This window comes from Bidens hawaiensis, unplaced genomic scaffold (genome assembly GCF_021521415.1).
Source record: "Bidens hawaiensis isolate Kalapana, Puna unplaced genomic scaffold, B.hawaiensis_p1.1 tig00419464_1, whole genome shotgun sequence".
Classification (NCBI taxonomy): Eukaryota; Viridiplantae; Streptophyta; class Magnoliopsida; order Asterales; family Asteraceae; genus Bidens; species Bidens hawaiensis.
This window is the reverse complement of record NW_027504872.1, coordinates 670,714-688,348: the sequence shown is the minus strand read 5'-3', so window position 1 is coordinate 688,348 and position 17,635 is coordinate 670,714. Positions and strand designations below refer to the sequence as shown.

The following is a 17,635-nucleotide window of genomic DNA, read 5'->3' as shown; positions in this document are numbered from 1 at the left end:
ATATTTATATAGCATTGCATATTTTCAAAAATATTATATAAGTTCAAATATGAGTAACGAACTAAATGTTCGGCGGGAAATTTGTTTATTTCGTCCATTTAATATATTATAAACGAACAAATGTGAATAGGGAATTTCGTTCGGCTAACTAAATAAACGAGCACAAACATAGGTCGTGTTTGTTTACGTTCATTCATTAATGTTTGTTCATTAAATGTTTTAATACTTTTTAATGACTTGTCTAATCGTATTATATAGATTTAAACAAAATTATAAACTATGGAACAAAGATATATATGAGTATAATGTGTTAATTAATATGTAAGGTTCACATATGAATATGAATGTTCAAAAAACGTCAACATAAACTTGGAAGCCATATTGAATCGTTGACACTGACCATTCCCGGTCAGTCAAACATAATGAAACATTTTGTGCTCATTTGTGTTCGTTCGTTTGTGCCCATAAACCGTTCACGAAAAGGTTTATTTCCTTAATGAACAGACACAAACAAGATGTTTCGTTCGATTAGCTGTGTGTGACCCTTCGCTTGTGCGATAAAAGTTTAACGGACAAAGATGAACAAGACTTTGTTCGATTCGGTTTGTTTACATCCCTAAATCACGATAAGGAGAAATAGTTAATGCCAGTTGTTAGATAGAGAGATTTTCATTTTTATTGTTTTAACAGCTAGATAGGGAAATTTGATTTAAATGATTTTAAAATGCTAATGATTATCGATTTAAAGATTTGTTGTTAAAAGAGTATGTGAAATTGTGAATTCTTATTGTACGAAAAATATTTTAAAATTTAAAGAAGCGAATAATTGAAAGAGATTTGATTTAAATGGATTTCGGATGGGCTGTTAAAAGGGTATATGTGAATTATTATTGTACAAAAAAATATTTAAAAACAAAAACAAAATAAATAACTGTATTAAAAATTTTCATAAAATCTTGATTATTAATTATTTCTGTGGCATGTTGGGGTTCCAAGAACAACATTGGACACACGTTTTATTCGTACATATGAAATGGTCCATGGATATTCCTCCCCCCATGTTGTCTTGTCTTCTTACCTACCATATCATAAATTCATAAATGTATTCATAATAAATAAATAAATAAAAGTACCCAAAAAAAAAACATTGAATGTATAAAGTAGATATTACTCATATTAGGTGCCTATTTAAACCAACTGAGTCGTTTGAACCAAAGTTAATAAGCATGTCCGGCTAAGTCGTTTAGAAAATTATACGGTGTAGCTCACGGTTTAACTTTAAAAACTAGTTTCATAGTTTGAGACTTACAATCGACCATGTAAAGAAAACCAACCATTTACCTTTATCTATAATATCCAGTTATACAAGTATATAATCTAATTATAATAAATGAGTCATATTTATAATTACGACCCAGGAGTCAAACCAGACCACAAACACCCTGGTTACTATCGCGGTTATTATATACGTATATGGTAAAGACGCCACACCATTCTAGTTTGGTCCGGTTAATGGTTCCATTATTTTATTATTTTGTATTCTTCGGTTTCGCTTTTTTTTTAGTGATAAAAAACGTTAATACAAAATTTGATACACTTTGAACTCATTCATCATTTCAACATATATATAAACCACCTACACCTTCAATAACTTCTAAACGCTAACCTAACTTACAGCTCGCGAATTAGTAAATAAATGAATCAAAATCGGCCCAAAAACCGTTGTATGTATGTATACATTATATCATCAAATTTTGAACCCGAAACTTAGTGGTCAACGATTGAATCCCCGTTCACAAGGGCTGTACATTTGTCTAGGCTCACTGCAAAAACTTGAGCCCGATCCTTAAAACTTTTAACCGTCTTCTTTAAAAACACTAAATATGAAATCTCGGAAGCGCTTCGAGTACTGTATGGGGTCCACGGCAGAAATGGAAGTCGGGTCGTACTGGAATGACTTATAAGCATGCTCAAGCTTTTTACTGATGTCATAATCTTGTAATATGTCTATTATACCAAAGAACAGTATGACATCATGGAATTCTTGTGTCGGTTCACCAACTAACTGAGTCTCGTGACTTCTAACCGTGAGTTCTACCCGAGCTGGCATGTTAACGCCCAGCCTTACAGGGGCCCACCTGCAGAATAGTAAATCTAAAATGTTAAAATGAGATCACAAATAAGAATAATAAATTATAAAAATAATCTAGGACTTTGTATGCATGCATTATAAGCAGGCTTTGGATGACTTTCAACATGTTTAATCCATTCGAACTATTTGACCCGTTTAAACTAACTCTTGCTAGGGCTGTTCACGAGCCGAGCGAAAACCGAAACAAGCCAAAATCGAATCGAGCATTTTCGATCAAACATCGAGCGATTTCGAGCATTACTTATTTCTTTTTCACTTTAAAATTTTCAATAAGAAACAAATTTGAATGTTGTAAATAATATATTTTTTAAATAAATTAGTAGTTTTTAAACGTGTAATAGATTGTAATTTTTTATTAAATATAAGTTTGAAGTGAGATATAATGATCATGTAAACAAACTTCTAGTATTCTGAAAACTTGAAGCGAACAAATAAAACTAAAAAATTGACGGAATATGAAAAAATTTTAAGGGGTAAAAATAATTGTAAGCTTATATTTATGGGTTTTGTCTATATATTTATATATTTGTTCATATATAATTATATATAAAATAAATTAAAAATATTCGAGCCGAACCGAACCGAGCAGACCATTGCCCGTTGCTTTGCTCGTTTTCAAACCAAACCGAGCAGAGCGGCTCGTTTTCAATCAAGCGAAAAAACGAGCGAGCAATTTCCGAGCGAGCGACAAGTGAGTTCGAGCGACGAGCGGTTTGGACAGCCCTACTTCTTGCTGAGCTTTTTATTTGACCCGTTAGAGATCAAACATACACAAATCGACCCATTTATAACAAGTAGAGTAAAAAAATCACCTAACAACTTACCGTTTAGGGTCAAGAGAGGAATCTGTATCTGCTGAAGAAACCCTAGGGCTTGACCCGCTGCTATCCGGTTCAGTGTTCCCTATGAATGAAACCAAGATAATTGTCACTTTGGGCTCATAAATTTGTAAATATGTGTGTAGACAAGATCTAGACAAAGCACCTTCATCTGCCGATAAGTCCTGATTGGATTCTTGAACACTAATACCAACTAAAAGACTATAATCCATAATTCTTTCCTGTTCAAGAAACTCACAGTCCCTGTTGATCTGCCTGCATCAACACAATATATTATGTCTTAATTAGCAAAATATTGTGCCTTAATAAGACCGTATCAAATCAATCAAGAGGGGTTAAAATGTTCACCTATAAAACTCTTGAAACCGATCTTTCTGCAACCGGAAAATATAATTGAGATCAAGATCTTTGAGGGTGGTATTTGCATCAATTTCAGACTCGGGTTTATCTGTTATTCGACCATGGGAAGATCCTTTTAAGTCAAACCGCCTATGAATTGGTACATTGGTAGAGAACAAGTTTCCCATAACAACGAACCGGACCTACCCATGAAACCACAACATAATCAGCAACCAAGTGTTACAAAAAAAAAATTTCAAAAGGCTAAAATATTTTTACTCGTACCTTTCGTTGCGAAGATCCGCTCAAGTTCACACAATGTAACCCAAAAAATTTGGTGAGGAGTGTGTTTTCAAAGGATACGCCCTGCTTGCGGTGCGCGCATATAATTTATATATGTGTGAACCCTCGGGTGGGCAAAAGTAAAAGTGCACTAATTTTGACGTTATTTTACTAATCTCGTGAAAATAACGTTAAAAGTGGCGGAAGGTTAATCAGGCATCATGTGGTGGCGTTGATAGCCGAAAGACAAGGGCACATGCACCAATCAGCCGGTGTCCCTGATGATTGAGTGCTATGTGCCTTATGTCCAAGGCTTGATACAAAACTACTATCGAGTCGGGGGTCTCACCGGAAGCAGCCTCTCTATCCCTATGGGATAGAGGTAAGACTGTCTACATCTTACCCCTCCTCAGACCCTACCATAGCATTGCTATTGGTGGGATATACTGAGTACGATGATGATGTGTTTTCAAAGGATTTTATATGCTCAAAGTATGCTGGAAGCATCCTCCTTAGTACCTGTAACAGTTAAACATTATAAATTTATAATCACTGGCAACAAGTAATAAAGAGTGAATTAGATTAAAGAATTGACTCACTTTGACTTCTGACTTTTTCATCGTCTTTATCATATACTTGTTATCAGATGTCATGTAAACGAAACTGCCACTTTTTCCAGGAAACGAGAGCTCACGAAGAGCCTCGTTACCACATATTGATAACATGTAATCCATTGGATCCACATTAAATAAACTCCTAAGTGTCCTGAAACCGCATATAATATTTAAAAACAGTCTAAAATTATAAATAAACTATGATATTTGAAAATCATATAAAAGTATCGTCTAACCTGAAAACCGACGGGCAATAATCTTTAAACTTAAAACCACACGACGGTTGAGGTGGCGTATGTTTGGATCCTTCAGGAGGAAATCTGGTCCATAACGTTTCCTTGTAATCAGAAGCGGTAGGCTTCAAATCAAGAGGTTTAGATTGACTATTCCTCCCTACAGAATGTCTGCATTCGCACCATAACATTCAACACATATTAGCATATGATTTGATTATATGAACAAGAGATAATTATCCAAAATATACCTTATTCCAAGCTGTAGATTGAGCATGAGCTCGTAATTCTTATGCCCTTTGCTTATCGTGACACCTTGCCTCTCGGTTGCTCGTTGGTTTAGTCCCAAACCATCAATAGATTGTCTGATAATGTTGGTATCAATTTTAGAATTTTTTCTCACGGGTTGCTTTTGATGTTTTCCTTCGGTATTTGACCAACTAAACGTCTTATCTGAGGGAAAAACCGTAAGCGATTCCACCTCATAAACCACGTATTCACTCAAAACAAACGAAAACAACTGACTCGGATCCCAATCATCATGCGCAACAGCCGAATTCAACGAACAAAACTTCACATGTTGTTCTTTAAGATCCTTACCCCAAACACCCGAATAGAAACTCCCATCTTGAAACGTAAACACGCCGTTACCTTTCGGAAACCCACACTCCCAATTCCCGTCAAACCGATTCCCGTTATCCCAAACCAAGATTCCGTTCCCACTCATCTTTCCTCTCTTCCATTGGCCGGTATACTGATGACCGTTATTCCATTGATACGTCCCGTAACCATCATACAACCCTTTCCTCCAATCACCTTCATAATGATCACCGTTCGCATAACTCATACTTCCTTCCCATGCTTCTTATTCATAACCCAACAACCTTTATAAGTATGATTCAACGAACCCGTAAACGTACCCTCACCGTCCATATAACAGTTCTTGAACTGACCCTCGTAAGTAGCACCCGACGGCCAACTAAACTTCCCTTTACCATTAACCTTCCCTTTACACCACTCACCAAAATACATAAACCCGTCCAACCATAAATACTTTCCGACCCCGTGAGGGCAGTTTTCCGCAACCCACCGACCCATATAAATATCCCCATTTGAAAAAATCTTTTCCACATGAAAAGCCTCAGCATCACCACCTTCTTCATCCACATGAGCCACAGACATTGTCGTAAAAATGCTAACCGCCCTCGACTTCTTAACTTTCGCTTCCCACGACTTCAAAAAACCGGCAAATTCTTTGCTCATTCTCCCAATCAAAAAAGTGATATAACACACACTATCTCCCTCAATCGGATGCTAATTTACATACAAACCAGTGATGCAATTAGCCCTGATCAAGCTCACCTTGCATCATCAACATAACTCTCAGACGCATTACAACAAACACCTGGTGTGCAACCCAATAAACCCCACTTTCTAAAACCCAACAAACCAAACCCAAATCACGGAAACAATAACCAAACAATGCCAACAATCAAAATACTCAAACCCCCAATAAAAACTTAAACTTTCAAGAAAACTCTCAGATGCATTTCATCGAACACCTGGTATGCAACCCAAGAAAGAAACAAAAAGGGGTTATTGTTATTAATACTGTTGATGGGTGTTTTGGATTTTGCAGAAAGTAGGGTACCTGTGGCTTCTAAATTTGAGATGAATGTGCCCAGCTGTTCTGTTCCATTCCATTGATTATGGAATCCAACAACGACCTTTTCTTTCTCTTAATAATAATAATAATAATAATAATAATAATAGTAATAATATTTTAGGGTTTTAATGTTTTGCTTGACATAGTAAATGGACTGGTGAACTTGACAGAGTTCATGATCATAAGTGTTACATGAAAAAAGAATGTGTGTGATATTAATGTGATTTATTATGATTTATGAACTTAGATTTTGTTTTTTATTATTTATTTAGGTGCTCGCGAGTACTCGGGATCGGCTCGTTAAAAAGCTCGAACGAGCCGAGCTTAATCGAGCCCGAGCTCAAGCCTAAAAGTAAGCTCGTTTAATAAACGAGCCCTAGCCCGAGCTTCACCTATCGAACTCGAGCCGGCTCACGAGCCTAAACGAGCCTGCCATTTATATAATTTTTTAAATTATATATTTAATAATTATTAATTAATATATATATATATATATATTGTTAATATATATTTTTATAAAAAATGAATAAAAATAACTAAATAATATATATATATATATATATATAAATTATTTTATACAGAAAATTAAAATAGAAAATAATATATAAAAATAATTATATGCGGTAGAAGATAATACTCGAAGTCTACTTGAAGATCTAGATGCGGTAGAAGAACTCCGGGATATGGCAAAGATCAGAATGACTTCTTATCAACAGAAGATAGCAAAGTCCTACAACAAGAATATCAGAGTTCGAAGGTTTCAAGAAGGGGATTTGGTTCTCCAAAAAGCTTTTCAAAATATTACCAATCCTACGAATGGGAAGCTCGCACCAAAGTGGGAAGGTCTTTACTTGATCGATTCGGAAGCAGGAAAGGGGGCATACAAATTGTCTACTTTGGATGGTGACTTACTAACGAGGGCTTGGAATGCTACACATCTCAAAAAATATTTCATGTAAGACTTCTATCCGGAGGATGACTGTTATACTAAACGGTCAAGGTATGTACTCAAACTTGTACTTTTATTCATTTTTAATGTTATTATTCTTCAAACAAGGTACTGACTTAAGCATCGGAGGGGTGTTAGCAAGGCTAACACCCACCCCTCACTTAGAGTTGACTGTTTTGTAGATATAGGAGAATGAAGTTAACTTGGGCTTTCGTCGCTAGTATCTAAGGGCCTCTTCGCCAGCTTATCCTTAAGGTATAAGGGGTTTTCACCTCTTCTAAGGCTTGAGGGATTTTCATCTCTTCTTAAGGTCGCCGGTAGCGCACATTTATTCAGCCTTAGTTTGAGAGGCGGGGCCAGCACATGAAATATAGTGACTTGTTACCTCGTTATCCTCAGCTATTGGTTTGAATCTTGAGGTTTAAGGGATCTTCATCTCTTCTTAGGACGCCTGTAGCGCATGATTTATTCGGCCTTAGTTCGAGAGTCAGGGCCAGCACATGAAATATAGTGACTTGTTACCCCGTTATCCTCGGCTATTGGTTTGAATCACAAGTTTATGGTAGACGTACCATAATCTAAGGTTTAGGAGATTTTCATCTCTTCTAAAGGGCCTCGACGCCAGTTCATTCATAAGATTTAAGAGATTTTCATCTCTTTAAAAAGGCCTTGTCGCAAGTTCGTTTCTAATGGTTTAAGAGATTTTTCATCTCTTCTAAAGGGCCTTGTCGCCAGTTTATTTAGGCCTTGTCGCCAGAATTTCTAAAAGTATTAGCAGGATAATACTAATATTACAATTCTATTGCTATATTCCCAGGATTAGAAGAATATTCTAAACAATGATCTTATTGCAAGGATAAGACGATCTAGACAATTTCCAGGTTAATTGATACACGGTTCTGGTATGATTTACTATTTGCAAATATTTTATCTTTCATATTATTTAAAGTTTATGACTTGATATTGGTTTATTGGTATAACTTAAACTATTACTAAGAGATTTTTCATAAAACTTAGATTTTTCTAAAAACATAAAAAGTGAAAGGATGCCAATATAAGTCATAAAAAGTTGTTCTAATATTATAATGAAGGAAAAGATAGTCCGGGTTTCACTCAAAATGGAGCCTATCCACCCGAACTATCATAATTGTTCTAAAGCAGAAAATAAAAGACGATTTGGGTTTCGTCCTGAACCAGGATCCCTCCACCCAAACCATTATCCTGAGTTTGCTACATTATCCTTACATAACCAAAATAGAAATTGTTCAAAACAACCATTGAAAATACATAAAAACAACCCGGAAACCAGGTTCAAACCTTCCCACCTTCAGCATTGTCACCTTCCTTCTTCTCCAAATCCGTCACCTCCCCAGCCTTAGTCTCTTTTGCATCCTCATTAGCTCCAGCCTCCTTGATCACCTCGGAAGTCCAAGCCATCTCATCCTCTTCAAGCTTCTCCCCCCTTAGAGTCTTGAGTTTTTTCTTCCAAGCTACGGAATTCCAAGAATCCATCATGTGACCTTTCGCTTGCTCTTCTTCTGACATCTTGATCATTGGCTCCAGAATGCTGGCGGCTGCACACTTCTTGGTCTCCTCAAAAAACTCAGTCTTCTCCAACTCAAATGAGGCTTTGAGATCCGAAATCTCTTTGTCCTTCTTTTTGAGCAGCTTGTCCTTGGTGTCAACATCTTGTAGGAGATCGGCGAGCTTGGCTTCAGCCTCTTTCTTGGACAATTCAGCGTCTTGGGATATCTGACGGTAACTTTCGGTTTTCTGTTATTCCCAAATTAACATTAGTTTTTCTGCAGATTACTATTTTCAGAATAAACAAAAATACTTACTGTCCCGAGAAAGTTAGCAAGAGCTTGAAGCTTCTCTATAGCATCAGTGGTGGTCATATCAGCAAAGGGCTCGGTCTCAGCCGAAGTGGTGGCTTTCCTCTTCTTCTGTGCATCACCTTTTTGGCGAGTAGTCGGAATTCTCACCGACGGAGAAAGTGTCTTGGAATGTTCTTGTTTCACCACAGTCCTATCCTCAATGAGATCATCCAAATCAACTAAGCTAAAAGACTTGGCTTCGGCATCCCTATACAATGGTTTCTCAAGTTATTTTCAAGATAACAAAATCCCTAGAAAACCTAAAATCCCCAAAATACTTACTAGAAGTCATACTCTCAGCGGGTTTCGCAGCAATCACACTTGTTTCTCCTATTTCTTCCTCTAACCAAAACTCCCACTCCTTTGCTGGAACCTTGAACAATGCCTTGAGCCTTTTCTTCGTATCCTTCCTAGACTTTATCAAATCCTCAAACACAACTGTCAAAAAACAAACCATATTAAGATAAATCGTTTGCAAAAAGAAATTATATCCTACAGATTTCCTACCCTTATGAACCCATTTAATAGGCATATCCATCCCGTTCGGAATAGAGTCTCGACGGACGAAAAAGAAATGTTTTTTCCAATCAGGATTGCTACCGGACACCTTGGGAACCATGTAAAGACGGCTGGATTTAGATTGAAGACAATAGCGAAAGGATCCGTGAGTTCAGAGGTTATAAGTTGCGGCTATCTTAGGCACACCTATTGATAACCCATGGGTTTTGTTCAGACGATCTACTGTGGCCAAAACCCTCCACTCCATTGGCATAACTCGTGAGTACGAGAATCCGGTCACGACAAAGAACTCTTGGATGAGTGGGGAAAATGGATATGAAAGGCCGATCGAAAAGGGATAATAAAAGAAACACACCCAGGTTTTGGAAGAAAAGTCGGCTTTGGTTTTAGGGTCATAAGGTCTAATAATGGCTTCGGAAAGTAGCAAGCCTGAATCTTTCAAGAATCTGATGTCAAGATCCTTAAAGAGACACTGGTCTTCGTCGGTCGCCGGAATAAGAGTCTGATCGACAAAGTCATCTGAGGTTGCAAACGAGAAAGGATTGGGCGCTCGAGGAGCTCTCTTTCTCATTATCGTTTGATCGGAAGAAAAATTTCAAGAGAATAAAGAAGACAAGGAAAGAAAACTGACCTGATTGTGAATCGATGGAAGAATTATTAATTTGAGATTGGGAAATGGTTTAATTATAACCTGGAGGGACGGTTATAGGCTCTCCTCAATCCGCGTGCACGTCCTTTCAGTTGGCAGAAGATATTTTACTTTTCAAAATTTGAAATTTTTACAGCTGTCGCGCCTTATCTGTAAAAATTGGGGGCAATTGTTGGGTGTAGATTTTTTATCCTCGGAATTGAGCATGACTTGAGGATGTTGACTTAAGCTGTTATTCTGAGGAAGGTACGTTGACTAATTCAATTGTCCTATATTATCTGATTGTTTTGCAGATAAGAGCACGTGGTAAATATGTTTATAAGAACGTGGATTGCAACGGAATGCTACTTGAACTTCGTCAACAAATAACGTGGGCAGCAACGGCTTGTTGAAGAAATAGTCTAGGGTTTCCGGAATAATCGGGATATCAGTTGTAAACTTTTTATAATATATTGAGCTGATAACATCATTAGGCCACACACAACTCACTTGTTTAGCTACTGGCAATCATTGTATCACTTAGCTCACGATCACTTATCAGCTCCAACCTTTGTAATCACCGATTTTATTATTAATAATATCGACGGTGATAGTTTTCACCGTCCGGGGTTTTTTTGTGCCGGGGATCATAATAATCAAGGGTTAATTCGACCAAAAGTTAAGTTCATAATCTTTAACCGAAGAGATTCGACTAAAGATTACGTTGTAAACTCTTGACCGAAACGAAGATTATCATAATCAAGGGTTTTTTCCCTCGTAATCATATCTTTGTGTTCGATCTTATTATCAACAAGCACTTCACCTCACGCACTAATTTGATCAAAAGTTGCTTTGTCAATTTTTGACTGAAACAGTAATATATTCTGGGCCAGTGGTGAAGGTTCCTAAGGGCCTGGGGTGGCCCACCCTGTTTTTTTACACAGCAGGGTAAATTTACCTGTTTTCGTCTGAAAACTTTTATACGTAATGTAAATTTAGTCGTTTTCGGCCACAATTTTTTATACGTGGTGTAAAATTTAGCCATTTTCGGTCGAAATTTTTTATACGTGGTGTAAAATTTAGCCGTTTTCGGGCGAAAATTTTTATGCGTAGTGTAAATTTAGCTGTTCTGGCCGAAAATTTGAGCCCGACACCATCGTTTGCGAAATTTTTTATACATTTTGAGTCCGGCCCCCTCAATGTCTTAGTCCAAGTTTCGCCACTGATTCTGGCCGTTCAAAAAAAAGAAGAAATAAAGTTACTATAATTAAATAACAATGACAAATTGTGTTATCGTTTAATGGTCGGTACACAATCCATGATGTCTTCCAAAATCCAAACACTAGGTCTGTCAATAACACAACCCATCATTACGATATTCATCCCTCAAAATGGCGAGTCAAATCACCATTGACATGCGGCACGTATTGAACCAAATACTACCAAGTATCAATATTCAACAACATTTTTGACTATTTTATCATTATTGTATGTTTGATTGCATAACCCGTGACGTAGTTGATGATCTACCTCTCGTGAAAGTTATACACAATATGACAATATTATAAATATATGTAATGCAACTTGGTATATTCTATTTTGACACTTTTTTGAAGATCTTTGACCTAATAATTTTTTATTTGACCAAATCTAACAATATTGTAATTTATAAATATGTGCAATATAGTCACATATCCATACTCGCTTTTAACTTATTATCAAATATGATAGAGCATGTGTGATACACGGGTGGTTAAGAAAAACAAAAAAGTTAGATTTAATAATATACATAATAACATATCTTTTAGATTAATAAGATATAAATTATTTTCTAAAACATATAGATTAGTAAAATTAATTTGTATTTGTATTTTAAAATAATTCAAAATGAAAGGTTGTGAATCTATACTAGTTAAGAAAAAGAAAATGCTAACATCAATTCATCATAGTTGAGTTGGTAAACCACAAACATTTTAAAAGCAATGTAGTGAGTTTGATTCTCACCAACAACATAAAAATAAAAACTTGTACACTTGGCAATCTATGTGAAAAATCTAATTGAATGACATGAGAAAAAGTTGTATTGCTTTAATAGAATAGATAGACAACTAATTCCACGTTAATGAATTAATGAATACAGTACAAACTAAGTTTGAAATCGGTTAAAATAATCTATATGGTGTGCCCGTCAAAATAAAATAATTCTATATGGGGTGCTTGTTATGTAATCGATCTACATGGTTATAGCCGGTTAATGGAACATGGAACTACTTTTGATTAATATGATCTTATTGTCGTCAAATTAAAAAAATTAATTACACATTATATATCTATTAAGGTTATATGTTATTATTAAAGGTATATGATCATATGTTTTTTACCCTAGATTTTAGAAAAAAACTTTTTATGGTTGATTCATGATTGTACTCGCTTAGAGCATTCTCATCTCATCTCCTATAATTATGTGTGGAGAGTTTGCAAATTATAGGGTGTGGTTGTGAGTGATTGTGAGTGTAAATTATAGGGTGGAGAGAGAAATGTAGTGATTTTTTGTAAATTTAAGGAACATTTTTTGCCCCTATTTATTTTTTAATATTTGTTGGATTGGTTGTGAGTAGAGGAGAGAGAAAACTTTAATGATAAAGGTATAAAAATATTATTTAATTGAACAGAAGAGAGAAATGTAGTGTTTTTTTAGTGTAATTATAGAAATAGAGATTGAGAATGGGATGACAATGCTCTTAAACTTAAAAGGGAGAGAATAGAAAGGTACATTTATGCGTAGTATATGAAAACAATAGTGAATTAGATTTCCCTTTCCTAATTACATGCTTGTCAAGCATGAACTAATAAATGCGAACAAAGCTTCCAAGCAATGATGGCTGTAGTGGAACGGGAATACGTTTCCCGTTACGGTCTATGAGTAACACAATTGATGACCTAGTCGCCATATTCAACTGTGAGAGATGGGGTTATTGAGGGGAGGATTGTGAATATGAACAAATAAAGGAACATTTTTTTTTTAATGTAAAAACAAGAAAATATTATTAATGTGACAAGTTGAATGAGATGCAACCAATAAGGTTGTACAGTTTGGTCAAACCTCAAAATTCATGGGGCCAAGGTGTAGCCGCACTACCATGAGGAACAACAGTCTTGGGACTAGACGTCACCGATTAATCGCTAGTCTCTACTTCACTAACTTATGCTTGATTAACCCCCCATTTGTCCTAAATCGGTCAAATTGAAAATTTTACATATAAAATTTGGAATATATATATATATATATATATATATATATATGTATTTTTGAAAATTTACATATAAATTCAAATCCTATCATCCCTGTTAATCCGGATTAGTTGCTAGTTTCTACCCCATCGTTCAACTAGCGCCTAACGATTTCTACAACATTGGACAATCGTCTGATTTTCTTGTATGTCGCTACTCAAGTTCACGTTGTTCAACATTTTTCATTTTCACACTTGTTAATGTGCAAAATCATTTAATAAATCAACTATTTAGTCATCAAACTCAATTTGAGTTGAAAATAACAAATTACAAATCCAACACATAAAAAAGTCCATACATCAATATTCAATAATACTTTATAGACACTAGAGGGAAAAATACTAATATGTCCCAAAAAAAAAAGAGTCTAGAAGCAAGGCGGCTATCAAGTCTGTCACGTTAACTAATAATAATAAAAAGGTGACAATCGCGTCTCCATTAATTTTGGGTGACACTGACTATAAATTTAGATAGGAGCAGTCGTAGTACGTTGGCATGATATGTAATACAATCATATACCCACCAACCCAAGCTGTAATTTCATTTTAGAAGAAGAAAGTTGTTTTAGTTTGTGTTATTCTCTTAACTATGTTTGTAGTTTGTTAGTTTATAAATTTTTTATCAATTATTATGAAATTAATGTATGTGTTGGGCGATAATTAAATTAAATTGGTTTGATATTTTAGTGAAAATTTTAGTCAAAATATTTCTAAGAGTAAACTGCGGTTTTCGTCCATGTGGTTTGTTCATATATATGATTTTAGTCCAATATTGCAATCTTTGTCCATGGTTTCATTTCACTAGCAAATTAAACCTGGTCCTACTAATCCCGTTAAGTCCGGGTTATAGTATTTTTGTTATCATTTAACAATTACATAGTATAAAATTATATTTTTAACATGTTTAATGTTTGTTGCTCTCTGGTCCGGTTACAAAGATGTTTGAAGCAATCATGAAATAAAATCATTATAAGTGATTAATAAATAACTAGGTTGATATTCGATCATTCTCATACTATCGAAGAATTTGGTGAAATTCCATTGTAGTATTTTGTATCTAAAACGATATTGTAATGCAATGTTTCTTGTTTTCATGGGTTATGAATAAATAAATAATTATATAATAAGATTAAAATACTAATAATATTATTGAAATTGTTGGTATCTTGTTGTTTAAAGTTCTAAACTGCGATATATATGTTGCCTTGATTGCCATGCCCCCATATCCTACCCTATCGGTTAAGACTGGTCGTTAAAACTAACATTAAAAACACAACCTAAAACACCAATTGCGAAACACAAACACGCTATAGTCAATAAATGTAGTTCTTAAAACACCATTCACGAAACAAAAACACGCATGTTCTAAAATCGGTTCCGTCCATGGAGAAAAAACTGCTTTGTCATCTTCAACATCCACATTGGCCAGTTCCAAAGACTAGTAACACAAAATGTTGCACTGATTAGATTTGTATACCTCGTTGATGTAAACGCTTACATATAATCTATAATATATATAAACGAAAACATTAAAATCCTATGTGTCGCGATATGGTCGCTCCCCCTTTTTTTGGAGTCACCAGATTTGCTTGATTTTTAAATGGAGGCTTCTCATGCATTTGACTTGAATTCATGGGTATGGGTTTTACCAAACCCAGATATTCCTTAAACGGGTTATAACATCTCATTAAATTAAAAATTATTCTCACCGAATTTAATTTGATGTAAAAGTCCTATAAAATAGGATATACTAAAATTAATATCTTATTTATTTTAAAAAAGATACATATATTAATTAAAAAACCAATTTTATAGTAAAAAAAATAAACGGGTATTGGGTCTCATCAAACCATAAGTATATTATTAACTTTCATAAATATTATTTATAATTAAAAAATCAATTTTATAGTAAAAGAAATAAACGAGTCTTGGGTCTCATCAAAACCATATAGCTTTTAAATCGGGTTATAACATCTCATTTATTTGTGAAACAAATTATCACCAAATCATAAGTATATTATTAACTTTCATACGATAAAATAATATAAATTCAAAAAATAAATAAATATTAGAACAAATAATATAAAACAACCCCCGTAATACGGGGAATAAAAACTAGCTATTTATATATTTAACAACTTTTTTGAAAGGACTTACCAGACGAGCAAGATCTTTTATAACCGTGCCCTTATAATTGTACTGTGAACCATGGCTCGGGCACACGAATCTCTTCTCAACCGTGTTCTATGGCACAATACACCCTAGATGGCTGCATACTAATTAATCCCATATGTTGCAAGATTTGTGTCGGTTCCAACCATAAGGCTATATGTAGTGGGCGAATTGAGGAGCAAAGAGGGCGATAAAAAGGTGGAACACCGCCCCCAAGCGATATTAGGCCGATTTGTGTGTGTATGGGGGGGGCTAGTTGTTGTCGATGGATTTGTTTGTTGGTTTAATAATAATAATAATAATAATAATAATAATAATAATAATAATAATAATAATAATAATATGTGTGTGTAATATATATGTATATATAGGGTTACAACACCATTACACCCCTAAAATAAAAACCCACTTTTTGCTTACTGGGCGTCACATGACTCAAATCGCCTCATTTTGTAGCTCATCCACTACACATAGCCTAAGTTATGTAGGATTTCCCTATAAGTTTAACGCACAAAATCACATACAAATGAAACATCTATACTATTTAATAAATAAAGCTTTATAAATGTCACATGTCATCACTATATTAATCCTTACAAAAGTCTCCACCCCCCCCCCCCCTCATATTAAATACATTTCTCTTTTTAATATTCCATTTTCAATTTTTAATAATTCAATCTGAATATAAAAGAATTAAGACCATCATAAATATGTTAATTTGTTTAATATAAAATATATTGCATTAGTTATTAATATTAGATTTTTGTAAGTAACCAATACGAAACGGGTGGGTTTCTTTAACGGTTAAAATATCAAACATTGTTCATGTCAAAACAGTTTAAAAGTAGAATGAGTTTTGGTCCACGAGTTGGTTTAAAAAAGTAGCTCATTTACAACTAAGTTTTGATATATAAAATAACAAAGACATAATTTCTGATTTATGAACTGTTAACAGCTTTTTATTTCCAAATTTGGTATGGGTAATTTTTTTACCGTATAATATATCTTTATATATGTGATACATTTTTTTTATTTCACATTATGTTATTATTTAAAAAAATATTTATTCTATCGTATGCTACATGGGTAACTAACCTAATCAGATATATAAGCCTTTGTTGAGGTGGCAATTACATAAGATTGGTTCACCCTCCTTAATGGAAACACATTAATCTTAAGAAAACCTACCAAACCAAACATTTTTATACAAAAAAACTCCAAAAAAAAACATTTAGACCCAAACAATTTATCGATCATGTAACTTACATCTTTATACGTTTATTGATCACAAATTATATGAAACACTAAATAACATGCCTTTTGAGTGTCAAGTACATTACTTTTTTGCAACAACGTTATTAAAACAAAATCATTTTTATGTAACAAAATTAGAGTAATATATATCATAGGTGTACAAAAAAAGCGGTTTTAGGCAAACCGAATCAAACCGGTTTGGGTTTAAAACCGGTTTCATCCAAACCGGTTCACAAACCGACCCAAACCTTCAATTTCAGGACCGGTTCCCCTTAAAATCTACCCAACCGGTTAGAACCGATTTATAAACCGAACCGAACTGACATGGCCGGCCTATCTTACTTCTACGGTTTATAAACCGAACCGGTTTGAGTCAAAGAGGTTTTGTACACCTCTAATATATACATTCCCAGGCCACCACACCTATATACCATTACCTTGATAAATAAAGTGACTTTTAACCCGGTCGGCCCATTTGATCCATTCAAGTTTATTTTTTGTTTCATTGCCATGACGGGTCAAATGAATAAATAAATATTAAATAGATACAACACATGCAGAGAAAAAAATAAATAAATAAACGTTCCATCTTTTAACAAAACTAACAAATATTTGGCTCACTAAAATCAAAATATTTGTATAAAAGTGTGGTTAAAGTATCATGTTGACTTATTGACCTTTATGGTCCATGAAAATCACAATATTTTATCAAAATATGGTTAAAGTACCATGTTGACTTATTTAGAGGATCATGTTGACTTGCATCAACAGCATAAATCATAAGTTGATTTATAAGAGGCAAACACATGATTCAAATCCAA

The 17,635-nt window shown here is 34.5% G+C and overlaps 1 pseudogene; it reads right to left on the bottom strand.

The window, feature by feature from the left end:
* Positions 1 to 1,582: 1,582 nt before the first annotated feature.
* LOC143608962 (phosphatidylinositol 4-phosphate 5-kinase 6-like) lies at positions 1,583 to 6,015 on the bottom strand (annotated as a pseudogene).
* Positions 6,016 to 17,635: the final 11,620 nt, after the last annotated feature.